This window comes from Azolla caroliniana, unplaced genomic scaffold (assembly GCF_043228905.1).
Source record: "Azolla caroliniana isolate FFs.n. ecotype wild unplaced genomic scaffold, voAzoCaro1.0.p SCAF_16, whole genome shotgun sequence".
Classification (NCBI taxonomy): Eukaryota; Viridiplantae; Streptophyta; class Polypodiopsida; order Salviniales; family Salviniaceae; genus Azolla; species Azolla caroliniana.
In genome coordinates, this window is record NW_028230451.1 from 12,861,139 (window position 1) to 12,874,062 (window position 12,924).

The window sequence follows — 12,924 nt, forward strand, 5'->3', positions numbered from 1 at the left end:
CCTCCTTCGGTGTCTTTGCAGCCTTGATGTAGTCGAGCATTTGATCATGCACACAAGACGCGAGGTAGTACAATACTCGGCTCGCTCCTTGCTCCCATACGGGGAAGTCATTGTGTGCCGACTTCGGCGCTACCTCGTTCGTTACTTCCACGAATCTCCAATGTCCATGCCCAAGCAGGTACTGGTGCATCTTCTATGACTAGGACGCGTAGTTGCTCCCGTTGAGCTTCTTTGTTGGAAGTGAACTCGCCATTCCTCTATCCATAACTTCTCTATGTCTGTTGTTACTGGGTTCTAGGGTTCATCTACGAAAGCAAGTGTCGGCTCCAGAGGTTCTCAACCCTCGCGCTCTGATACCATGTGAATGTCAATGTGCGGAAGCATTAGACAGAACCAGTTCAGCCGGATAGCAAAAAAGAATAAGATGACGGTTTAATGGAGTCGATTGATCCTAAATATGGGCGAAAGGACCGGCCAAGTCCTCACAGAGGACATGAGGCAAAAATCAATGAGACTAGCTATCGATGAGTCGACAGAAGCCCATCACTCGACTGAATCGTTCGATAGACAAAGTCGAATGAAAGAACAACCCGACAGAACCAATCGTTGCTACAGCCAATCGAAAACAAGGAGTGACTGACAACCGAACAAGTGAGTACTGCACACACTACAGGAAAGATGTCCACAATGTTTCCGACTGCTGGTCAATAAAAAGAAAAGAGAGTGGTCGGCGATCCGAGCGGATTCGGGGACGTTCGGAATCGGACCACTCTCCAGTCGGCAACCAGATCAATGTTTCTGACATCCGATCTGGAGAAATCCTCTCCCTAGGGGATTCGATGATTGGAAAAGTCCTCTATAGTGCACAAGTTGCACACACGTGGCTACTAGACTCTGGTGCCACATTTCACGTGACCCCCAACATTGAATGGTTCTCGAACTATTCAGTCGATGCCAGCGGCATAGTCCGATTGGGAAACAGGTAGGAGTGCAAGATAGTCGGAATTGGGGAGGTTCCCATCATATTGCCAAATGGCAACACAATAACCCTACACCAAGTTCGGCACGTACCCGATCTAAAGAGGAGTCTGGTCTCCATCGGCATGTTAGCCGAAGACGGGTATCGAACAACTCTACATGAGTCAACATGGGTGATCAACCGAGGAAACCTCAAAATCGGTAGTGGGCATAAGTATAATAATCTATACCCATTGATGATGATCAATCCTGAAGGGGCCGTGAAGGTAGCCGAGAAAACCGACACAAACTTACGGCATGGCCAAGTTGGCGACATCTGTCAAGCCGGTGTTGTCTGAATCTTCACACACTATGTAAAAAAATAATGAAATAATTATTATAGATTAGATTAGTAGCTTACTATAGAAAGAAGGATATACTCAAGAGCTTCAAAACATATTTTACTATATACAAAATGGAGAAATACATATCAACTTATGTGAAAATGAAGTTTGAGAAGATAGGGAAATTAGAACTATCCCACATAGATAGGAAACTTAAGGCCCTAGCTATATAAGCACCTTGAGCTCCCTCATTTTTCATTTGTGTTAAGAGCACTTTGGCCACTTTGTCTTAATAGATGATGGTGGCCAAGTTCCTAAAAACCGGAAACTGGCCGATATGCAAACCGGAAACCGGTCGGTAAGCAAATTCAGAAACCATTCGGTAAGCAAATCTGAAAACCAACCAGTATGCAAATCGGAAACCAGCCGGTAAGAAAAAACCGGAATCCAGAAACCGGCTGGTAAGCAAAATCGGAACCGACAACCGACAATCAAACCAGAACTAGAACCGACAAGAAAACCGGAACCGGGACCGGTCGGCAATCAAACCGGAACCGGCAAGCAAAATGGATTAATTGTAATCTCAATCTTGGGATTAATTGTAATCTTTCTTTCTACTTGTTAATGAAATTTGTTAATCTTTCTCATTTCGGTTAATTCTTAGTACATAACTACACGAATTTGATATCCTCTAGTCAAAGGCCCCGGGGTCTTGCCTCAACGTTCACGTATCCTCGTCGTATTTTCACGACACCAGACTTGATCGGCTGATGTCGGTCGGCTACATCACAAAACTCCAGGCAAAGATGAGCTTCTGCGAGCATTGTCGATATGAAAAATTGATCTAAAGTCCGCACTCTCTCCACTACGAGACGGTGTCGTGTTGTTCCGCTGACGCGGGAGAAACTAAGGTGGGACCACGGGGGTCTTGGACCGAGGGGTTTAAGAGATAAAAAGAAAGAGAGACAGAGATACGCGAGCGTATCACCGGTTAGGCCTGCTCGTTGCCAACAGTGTTACTAGCCGAATAAGACCTTAACGCGTATAGTCTCCGAACCTGATACACGCTCACCGGACAAGGTAGAGGGAACTCACGAGAACACAAAGAGAGAGAAAATAGAAGTTTGAATTCAATAACTAGCAAGGTTACAATGTATGCAAGATTACAACCGGCAAGCTGGCCAAAGACCCAACACAGAGAACCCACGCACACACACGCGACACAGAGAATGCACGGTGGAGCCTCTGCTGGAAGCACATGGGCTTATGGGCAGCAAAGGCAATCGACCCAGAAACAGAGTGGAGAGCAACGGTAGTGGAGGAGAGAGCTCAATACCTAGTCAGACAACACCTCGTCCTCGTAAAAAAAAATGCCCCCCCGCTCTTCTTCTTCTCCCCTCCCTTTTATAGGTCGCCGAGGAGGCCGTTACATCAAAACACATAAACTTTATTCTCTGTCCCTTCGGACAGAGATACGCATCGATTTCCTAGCTAATGAATATGTCATACCTAGTATATTTACATCAGTTGTTCTATTCCTAGTTATGTACAATGTATCAATTCACGCGCACTCGTGAAAGGGCGGGTTCATGCCTTTAATTCCTTGATTCCTCTTAGGGCCGGTTTTCTTCACGACATCCAAACCCACCAAACCGCGCATCCACCGGTATGCACCAGACACGAACAATCGTTGGAGAAGACCGACCCGGAATCATTCGTCACTTCCCGAATCCTCGTCTGCTCTGAACTGGTCGTCGTCGTCGGTCACGCTTCCCGAGTCCAACTCGTCCCCATGCCGCGTCTTGAACATCTTGATCCGCTTCCCAGCCACCAACACTATTAATCGTGTCCTATCAAGCTCTGCAAGATGATACGTCTTGTTGTCATTCGCGCTCGTTACGACGTAGGGCCCGAACCACCTCCTTGTGAATTTGTGCGTTGCCTTGTGCTGATTGTCGAGGCTGTTGTCATACACCAATACCCAGTCGCCTTCCTCGATCTTCTTTGGCCGCAACCAGTGCGTTCGGTCGAACCGGCCGTTGTTCCTCTCCCTCGCCGAATGTAGCTTTGCCTTTGCACGCTCCACGTCCTTTGGTCTTCACTCGAGCTATCGAATCCGCGCCGCCAGCAGCTCCTCCTAGCTCATCTCGTCTCTCCAATCTATTGTCGCCCAAGAGGAAATCGTCCAGTCTACCGGCATGATAGGCTTCTGCCCATACATCAGCTTCGCTGGCATGAACCCTGTTACCGAACTGTGCGTAGTTCAGTCAGCCCACAACGCGTAAGGAAGGAGTTACGGCCAATTTCCGACCTATCCGTTGCACGCGCGTACTAGCGCCTTCACGATCGGCTTGTGCCCGCATTCTACCTTCCCGTTGGCCTCCGGATTGTATGTTGTGGTGAGAGAGAGCTTGACCCCTAGCCAGTCGAGCAACTCCTCAACTTCTTGCGCGTCTAGCTCTCCTCGGTCGGCCATGATCTTCCCTACGCACCCGTACTAGCATACTACCTCTTCAATTAGAAATCAGCACACTACCATGTCGTCTTGTTCTACAGTGCATGGCCCTCCACCTGGTTCTTCAAATCCTCCCCGTCGTACTCGCTCTCGTTGAACTCGTTAAGCGCCGGAGTGCTCCCTGCCCCTTGTCGCTACGTGAGCCGACTTGAAGAAGTCTACGCCAACTCGTTGATGTGGTCCACGACGAATTTCCGGCATCTGTCCGGCCCGACCGATTCATCCTTATTCCCCATCGGACATCCCTTGATCGGGATGTCGTCCAAGAATGGCATGGTGATGTCTGGGACGCAGTCCCTTAGCACCTTGTTCATTGCAGCCACTGAGTTGGTCCCTCCCTCCGGCAGGGTACACATCCGCACTAGGCCGAGAGGAGTCCGCATCGTCGTGATATCCCTGCTCTCTATGGCTAGTTGGAATTGATCATACCCCGAATATAGATCACCGACCGAATAGATTGACCTTCCGGCGAAGGCCTCCACGGACTCATCGATTGTCGGTCTGATACCTACGTTTGGAATGGTCACCTTGTTGACTGGCTACAGGTCTTGTATGAAGCGCAACGTGCCGTTCTTTTTCGGCACGGTGAACCACCAATTCGAATACGGGGCACTCGACGGCTCGAGGATGCCTATCTCCACTTTCTGTTTCAGCAGCTCCATCAACTTTAGGATGTGAGCTCTACGCACCCGATCTCCTCCGGTGAGAATGCAAAGGCCTTCCCGTGCCTTCCAAGCATCCTTCGAAACCGGTTCTCCTCCGTCGGCAGTAGAAAGCCACCCCCACTAACCTTGAGCTCCCGTAGCGTTATGTCGGTGAACCGGTGTCCTATGCTGGCAGGATTCCGCAAACTTGGGTCAGACGCGATCCCTTTCATCCGCTCCTTGCTGCCCTCTGGCAAGGGAGTCTAGACTGGCCTCACCTTCCGATCCACAGTCTTGTACCTTGCATCCATGCGAGCCGTTCGGTCCGACTCGACCCTTTCTCCGAAGTCAGCAATGACTTCGTACACCTCCACCGAGCTAACCGGAATCGTCTAATCTTCACTAAGGCCTTCTTCGACCACACCGTGTAATTCCCCCAAGGTGTCATCGAAGGAGACCGCCTCCACGGCGTCGCCAATCTCTTCGCCAGGGCCGAGGACACTGCACGCCCTGAATCTTTCCTCCGCCCTCTTCTTTTCCAGGCCGCTGATGCCGGCTATAGTACAACCTCCGTTATCGGAGAACCAACATTTCCTATCTATGGTACATGTGTGGGGTTTCTCTGAGGTGTCCAGACTATCGTAGCCCCACACCTTGATAGCCCTCTCTAAAAATCGCCTTGGCTATCACCGCCGAGGGTCTCACAGTTAGGCTCATGATTCGGCCTTACCGTCAGAAATTGAACGGAGCGCTACTTGTCCTCGCTCTTCACGTGCGTGTACACCGAACCGTTGTCAAGCACCTTCGTTTTCATGCGTGTCGCCGTAATGTACAGTTCGCCGAGTATCACCAGGTGCAAGGATGTCTCTTGCACAAAGAAGTGTTGATCTATCTTGACGTCGCCGATCTTTACGCATACATTCGGGCACGCACCATGCAACTCCTTCATAGCGCATGTCACTGCGCGTATCTTCCACCCGTGCTTGGTGTTGATCGGCCATTTTCCCTTGTTATAGAAATCCATGGTCTATCAATGCCACCACTGACTTCGGATCATCCCCAATCCGAACAGGGGTCTCCGTAGTGGCTTTGGCCCAATGCAACTTCAAATAGTGGCTGGCCGCCAACTCGTCGTCTAGGGCCGTGTCTTCTAGGCATGTCGTCCGCACCTCCACAAGCTTCTTCGGCTCCGGCTCCGGCTCCGTCGAGAGCCGCTTACGCTTTACCAAGTCTACAATGCAGTCGTGGAACTCCTTGGCAATCCCGAGTACCTCCCGCTGTCGTGAAAATCCGTCACTATGTGCGGAACGTGAGACGGAACCGCCAGGGTTCTGGACTAGAAGGATTTAGAGCAACATGTACAACAAAATCAGGTTCTAAGCATAAGACAAGTGGGAGAGACAAATCATTTGTTTATTGCAAAAGAAAATCGATTCTTTATCATTTCAGAATCGTGTTACAATGGGTTGGGTATGGAAATGAGAGATTAATTTTTCAAAGAAAGGAGCCAACAACCATGCAAGGAGTGGTCCGATATGAATACGAGAGATAATTTTTGACCAGAAAGATCAAGTAAACAAAGCTAGGAGTTTGATATCAATATGTGAGATAATTTGTTTCTCGAATCCGAGAGGGAAGAAGAAAGAAGGGGAAAAAAAAATAAAAAAACTAGGAGGGAAAAAATGGGACATATATTGAGCTCCTCATTGATCCTCCTCCCCAATGTTACTTTGCATGCCCACTTTTAGTTAGATGGCCTCTATTTTTAGTTGCATGGCCTCTGCTTTTAGTTGCATGCTTCCATTTTTAGATGCATGCCTTTTACTTTTAGTTGCATGGCCTTGGCTTTTGGTTGCATGCGATTGTCCGTATAATTCGGCCAAATGACACAATCATCCATATAGTTTAGCCCGTGCGCAATCCGTACGTGCGTCGCAACCAAACCGTAGACGCGTCCGCGCGCAAAAGTCCCAACCGCGTAGTAGTGTATGCATCCACGCATGCGCGCGTCCCGACCACGCCGTAGTGTACGCATCCACGCGCGTGCGCGTCCAACCTGCACCGTGTACGCATCCGCGCGCAAAAGTCTCGATCGCGCCGTAGTGTATGCATCAACGCATGCGCGCGTGCGCACACACGCATCGGCACGCTCGTCCGCACATACGCATCCATCCGAAAGCATCCACGGGTACGCCCGAAACTTGCACACACGCGTACATCTGAAGACGTCCATGTGCATGTATGTCCAAAAACGTCCATGCAACCACATAGTGTAGCCCAAGTCACCTTGAACATTCTATGCTCCACACATTGATAGAATGAATATGTTTTGGTTTCCTTTATATATTCTGGGTTCCAATGTTGTCCTATCTATGTGGGATATCTCACAGTTTTGTCTTTTCTTTTCTTTTCTTCAAACTTCACACTCACATAACTTGATACTTGTTTATCCGTTTTATGTGTAGTAAAATACGCTATAAAGATCTTGAACACATCTATCTTTCCATATCCATATATTAAGCTAATCGTAAATAATTATTTTACTAGTTTTCATATCGTGTGTGAAAAACCACACGACACCGCAACGACAGCTCCACCTTGCTGTCGAGGATTCGTTCCTCAAGGACCTTTCCTAGGTCCGTCGTTCACTCAATTTCAGTGCTCGGCCGGAAACCGGCCTGCTTCTTTCTATTTGGCGCCCCGGTGTTGGTGGCATCGTTCAACTTCGGTCCGAACCGGGTCTCGTACCATTCTGAGGGACTGGCACCTCCAGCCTTTCCTGTGTGCTTGTCTTCTACCAGAACCTTATAGTTCTAGCATGTGGCTTCCATGAAGCCAGTGTTTCCTTCAACTGGATCATCCATCCGGTGACCTCCCGAATCTGTTGCTCCGTGCGGTCCACTTCCTCTTTCCTCAACCGAACTCTAGAGAGGCCTTCTAGCACTAGCGGCCAGAATCCGGAGTCTTTCGCCTTCCGGCCCTCATCACCCCCGACCTGGATACTCACCGACACAAAGTAGTGGACAACCTCTGCATGTCCCACCGCGGCTTCCTCCAACAACCGCTTCATTCTATCGTGCGTGGTATTTAACTCCAAGGCTTTCCGTGTGTCATTGGCGTGCACGCGCCCATTCTAGAGGTACACCACGTTGGTCCTGAGTGCCTCTGCAAAATCCGCATAGTCTTTCTGGATGTGACCAACAACATCACACCACATGCATCGATGCCCTGCCGGCGGCCTCCGGTCACGAGGTTGATCGTCGTTGTCCCTCCGTGCTTGCGCGATCTGGAGGTCGCGCACCATTTGCGTCAGCTCTTCCAGAGCCACTCCTCCGAAAGGACCTTTGACCACTCCGCTCGAGGCCGAGCCCGTCTCGAGCCAACTCAGAGTCTCTTCCTCCCTGGCCGGCACCGATACCGGCTCTTAGAGCTTCCTCGCTAGGACCGGCCCGGACGCTGACGAGCCCTCATCGTTGCAGTCGCGCCGCTTCTCAAAGCGGGCGCAGACTCTTTTGACCACGGCCTAGTCAGCCGTGAGCCCTTCATCCGTTTCCAATAGGAGACCCGCCTTCACCCGATCCAGCGTGTGCACCGACTTGACGAACAACAAGACCCTGCTCATGTCGAACATGATCCAATCTAGCGCCGACAGCCGAGCGAACCGCTTTTCGAATTCCTAGAGGAGCACCGACGTGTTCCTCCCCTTTCCAGGGCTCTCAACCCACCCCATGAAGTCCTCCTTTGACAATCAAAGTGAGTCGTCGAACCCGTACTTCTCAAATAGCCGCCCCTCGAACTCCTCCCAAGTCTGCCATCCAGCCAGCACCTCGAGCACCTCCGTGTGGATGCTCGGCGTCACCACTCGAGGGAATCCGGACAGCCGTTTGTCCTCCAGGATGTCCCTCATGATCATTTCAGCCCGATAGGCCTCCAAATAGCTCATGGCATTCATTCCACCGAATCGTCCTATGGTGTCGACAATCAATTCTATGGCTCTATCGAGGGCACCCATCCCCTCACGAGCGTTCACTAGCCGGTTGACAGCTAATGCGATGGCTTCTACAAGCTCGGATCCCCTCATCTTACACTCTTCTACCGCCTTGTTTCACGTCGGGTTACAAAATTTATGTCGTGTTTTTCCGCTCACGCGGGAGAAACTAAGGCGGGACCGCGGGGGTCCTCGACCGAGGGGTTTAAGAGATCAAAAGAGAGAGAGAGAGAGAGAGAGAGAGAGAGAGAGAGAGACACGAGGGTATCGCCGGTTAGGCCTGCTCGTTGCCGACAGTGTTACTAGCTGACTAGGACCTGAATGCTTATAGTCTCCGAACCTTATACACGCTCACCGGATAAGGTAGAGGGAACTCACGAGAACACAAAGAGAGAGAAAATAGAAGTTTGAATTCAATAACTAGCAAGGTTATAATGTATGCAAGATTACAACCGGCAAGCCGGCAACAGATCCAACACAGAGAACCCACGCACACACACGCGACACAGAGAACGCACGGTGGAGCCTCTGCTGGAAGCACGCGGTGTCGCCGAAATACGACGAGGATACGTGAACTTTGAGGCAAGACCCCGGGGCCTCCGACTGGAAGATATCAGATTCGTATGATTATATTAAACAATTAATACAAAATGATAAAGATTCACAAATTTCATTAATAACGGGAAAGAAAGATTACAATCAATCTCAAGATTGAGATTACAAAAATTTGCTAATGGAGATGACTAGAGTAATAGATTAGAAGAAATGAAATATGGATTTAATTAGAATATTAGGGTTTTTAGCTTCAATTCAAAAATTAGGGTTTTTGAGTTATATGGCTTTGATTAGGAAATTAGGGTTTATGACTTCCGTAAGGAAATTTAGGGTTCTTGGCTTCGATAAGATAAGAGAGCTCCGAAGGAAAGGAAGAACAATATAATATGGAGAGAGCATATGAGTATAGGAAAAAAAATGGAATTATATATGGAGTTCCTCGTTGATCATATGCCTCCACTTTTTGTTGCATGGCCTCTACTTTTAGTTGCATAGCTTTTCTTTTCGTTGAATCTATTTTTAGTTGCATGCGACCGTCCACTTGACCTTTACTTTAGTCTCTTTTACCTTTCTTTAAATAGCCACATGATCCTTTTATCCGTTCGATTTGCGTCCAACCTCGTATGGTCGCCGGTTCTGCCCGATCGCCGAATCCCTAGCCGGCCGATTCCATTTTGCTTGTCGGCCGCTTCCGGTTTTGCTTACCGGCCGGTTTCCAATTTGAGTACCGGTTCTTGTTTGCATACTGGTTCCGGTTCCGGTTTTGCTTACCGGTCGGTTTCGGTTTTGCTTGCCGGCCGGTTCTGATTTGCTTGCCGATTTCCGATTGCGGTTTTGCATACCGGTCGGTTTCCAGTTTGCATACCGGCCAGTTTCCGGATTTGCTTACCGGACCCATTTTCCAGATTTGCTTACCGGCCGGTTTTCGGATTTAGGGAATTTGGCCACCATCATCCATCAAGACAAAGTGGCCAAAGTGCTCTTAGAACAAATGAAAAATGAGGGAGCTCAAGGTGCTTATATAGCCAGGGCCTTAAGTTTCCTATCTATGTGGGATAGTTCTAATTTCTCTATCTTCTTAAACTTTATTTTCACATAACTTGATATGTATTTCTCCATTTTGTATATAGTAAAATACATTTTGAAGCTCTTGAGTATATCCATCTTTCTATAATAAGCTACTAATCTAATCTATAATAATTATTTCATTATTTTTTACATAGTGTGTGAAGATTCACACGACAACGGGCTTACACGCAGCTAAGGTAACTAACCCAGAAACAAAGTGGAGAGCAATGTTAGTGGAGGAGAGAACTGGATACATAGTCAGACAACACCTTGTCCTCGCAAAAAAAAACCTCCCCCCGCTCTTCTTCTTCTCCCCTCCCTTTTATAGGTTGTCGAGGAGGCTGTTACATCAAAACACATCAACTTTATTTTCTGTCGCTTCGGACAGAGATACGCATCGATTTCCTAGCTAATAAATATGTCATACCTAGTATATTTACATCAGTCGTCCTATTCCTAGTTATGTACAATGTATCAATTCGCGCGCACTCGTGAAAGGATGGGTTCACGCCTTTAATTCCTAGATTCCTCTTATGGCCGGTTTTCTTCACGACAATGGTACGAAAACTCCTAGAACTTGTGCACACAGACATATGTGGGCCCATGCTAGAGCGATCACTAGGAGGCTCCCGGTACTTCATCACATTCGTATATGACTGTACAAGGAAAGTCTGGGCATACTCCATCAAGTCCAAAGATGAAGCGCTCGAGGTCTTCACTCGATGGATATCTGAAGTGGAGAATCGGTCGGGACACAGAGGGAAGACACTCCAATCCGACAACGGAGGTGAGTACACCTCCAGAGCCTTCAAACATTACCTGTCCGGAAAAGGGATACGACATCAAAAGACTGTTCCTTACATGCCCATGTAGAATGGGGTGGCTCAACGGATCAACCAAACTATCCAGGAGAGGGTGATGGCCATGCTCTAGCAAGCCGGACTAAAGCTGGAATTCTGGGCCGAGGCATTGTAGACGGCAAGAGGAATCACACTCGAAGTGCCACAGGCACTATGATCAAGCAAACAGCCAACCTACAATAGGCTTCGTATATTTGGATGTGAAGCCTACGCGTTCATCCCCAGGGACAAAAGGACGAAGTGGACACCCATGCAACAAAGTGCATATTTCTGAGTTATGGAACTGATGGGGACTTCGGCTACCGGCTATGGGACCGAGAGAACCGAAAATTGATCCTGAGCAGCAATGTAGTCTTCAATGAAAACTTTATCTTCTCTCAAAGGAAGCAATAGAAAATAGTTGGTAAGAAGGTATCCTTCAAAGATGACAATACTATCGTAGAAGGACCGACCCAATGGGCCAAATTGGAGATTTGACAAACATACGAACTCCAACAAACTGCCAACTTCCATGCCAACACCGAATCGGCAAGAAGTCCTAACGCTAAACTCAAAGACCAAGCAATCAAAGACTCATCTGAATCGACAAGAGTCGATAAAGGCAGAGTCGCTAAGAGGACACTCAAAATCGAGCTGACAACAACCACAGGGGAGAACAAGTAGACACCCCTAAAATCCCAAACTGAGGGCGGGACACCTAACAAGACTCCTGACACAATTGGTTCAACAAATACCGATCGTCAATCCGAACCAATCGAAGAATCTGAACCAGATATTACGGCACCCAAGAGATCTGGACGAGCTCGAAGGCAAACAGAGTTTTATCAACCCGGCCTCGATTATGTCCACTACACGGATGTAGGCGAATCACGCACGTATGACGAAGCTATGGCCGCACCGAACACTGAAACATGGTTGCAGGCCATGAAATCCGAAATGGACTCTATTCATTAGAATCAGACATGGAAGCTGTTTGAACTACCAGCAGGAAGAAAACCACTACCTTGCAAATGGGTGTTCCGATACAAGTATGTATCTGACTCAGAGAAACCCAAGCACAAATCTCGGCTTGTCGCGAAAGGTTTCAAACATGAATACGGGGTCGACTACGACGAGATATTCTCACTAGTAGTCAAGATGACCACCCTCCCACTCCTACTAGGATCCGTGGCGACAGAAGATCTAGAGCTCGAACGGATGGACGTAAAGACAACATTCCTACCCAGAGATCTGGAAGAAGACATATACATGTCTCAACCGGCAGGATTCATGGCGATGGGGGAGGACAATCACCTCGTATGTCGACTAAAGAAAAAGTCTATATGGCCTAAAACAAGCGCCGAGAATGTGGTACCAGAAGTTTGACTCCTACATATGGCAGTGTGGATACAATAGATCAAACTCTGACCCATGCATGTATGTTTGGCAACTGGCCGACGAGTCAAGGATATCTCTGATCCTATACGTCGACGACATGTTGATTGCAGGGAGCAATCAAGCAGAGATCGGTAAGATGAAGCGGAGCCTTCACGCAAAGTTCGTGATGAAGGAACTCGGACAAGCCCGACACATACTGGGCATGAGGATAGAGTGAACTCGGACGACCAAAACTCTCCGACTCTCCCAGTCCCAATACATCTGCAAGGTGTTGAAACGCTTCAACATGGAGAACATGAAGCCAGCACCGACACCGCTTCCGACGTTGATTAGACTATCGGATAGAGACTCTCCTACAATGGACAAGGAGAGAGAGCTTAATGGAAAGATACCCTACGCATCAGCAGTAGGAAGTATCATGTATGCAATGGTGGCGACCCGACCCGACCTAGCCTATGCCGAAGGGGTGGTCAACCGGTACATGTCAAACCCAGGAAAGAAGCACTAGGAGGCCGTCAAGCACATCCTTAGGTATCTAAAAGGAACCACGAATGCACAACTGACTTTCGGATCGACAATGTCAGCCGAAATCAAAGGCTACACCGACTCCGACTAT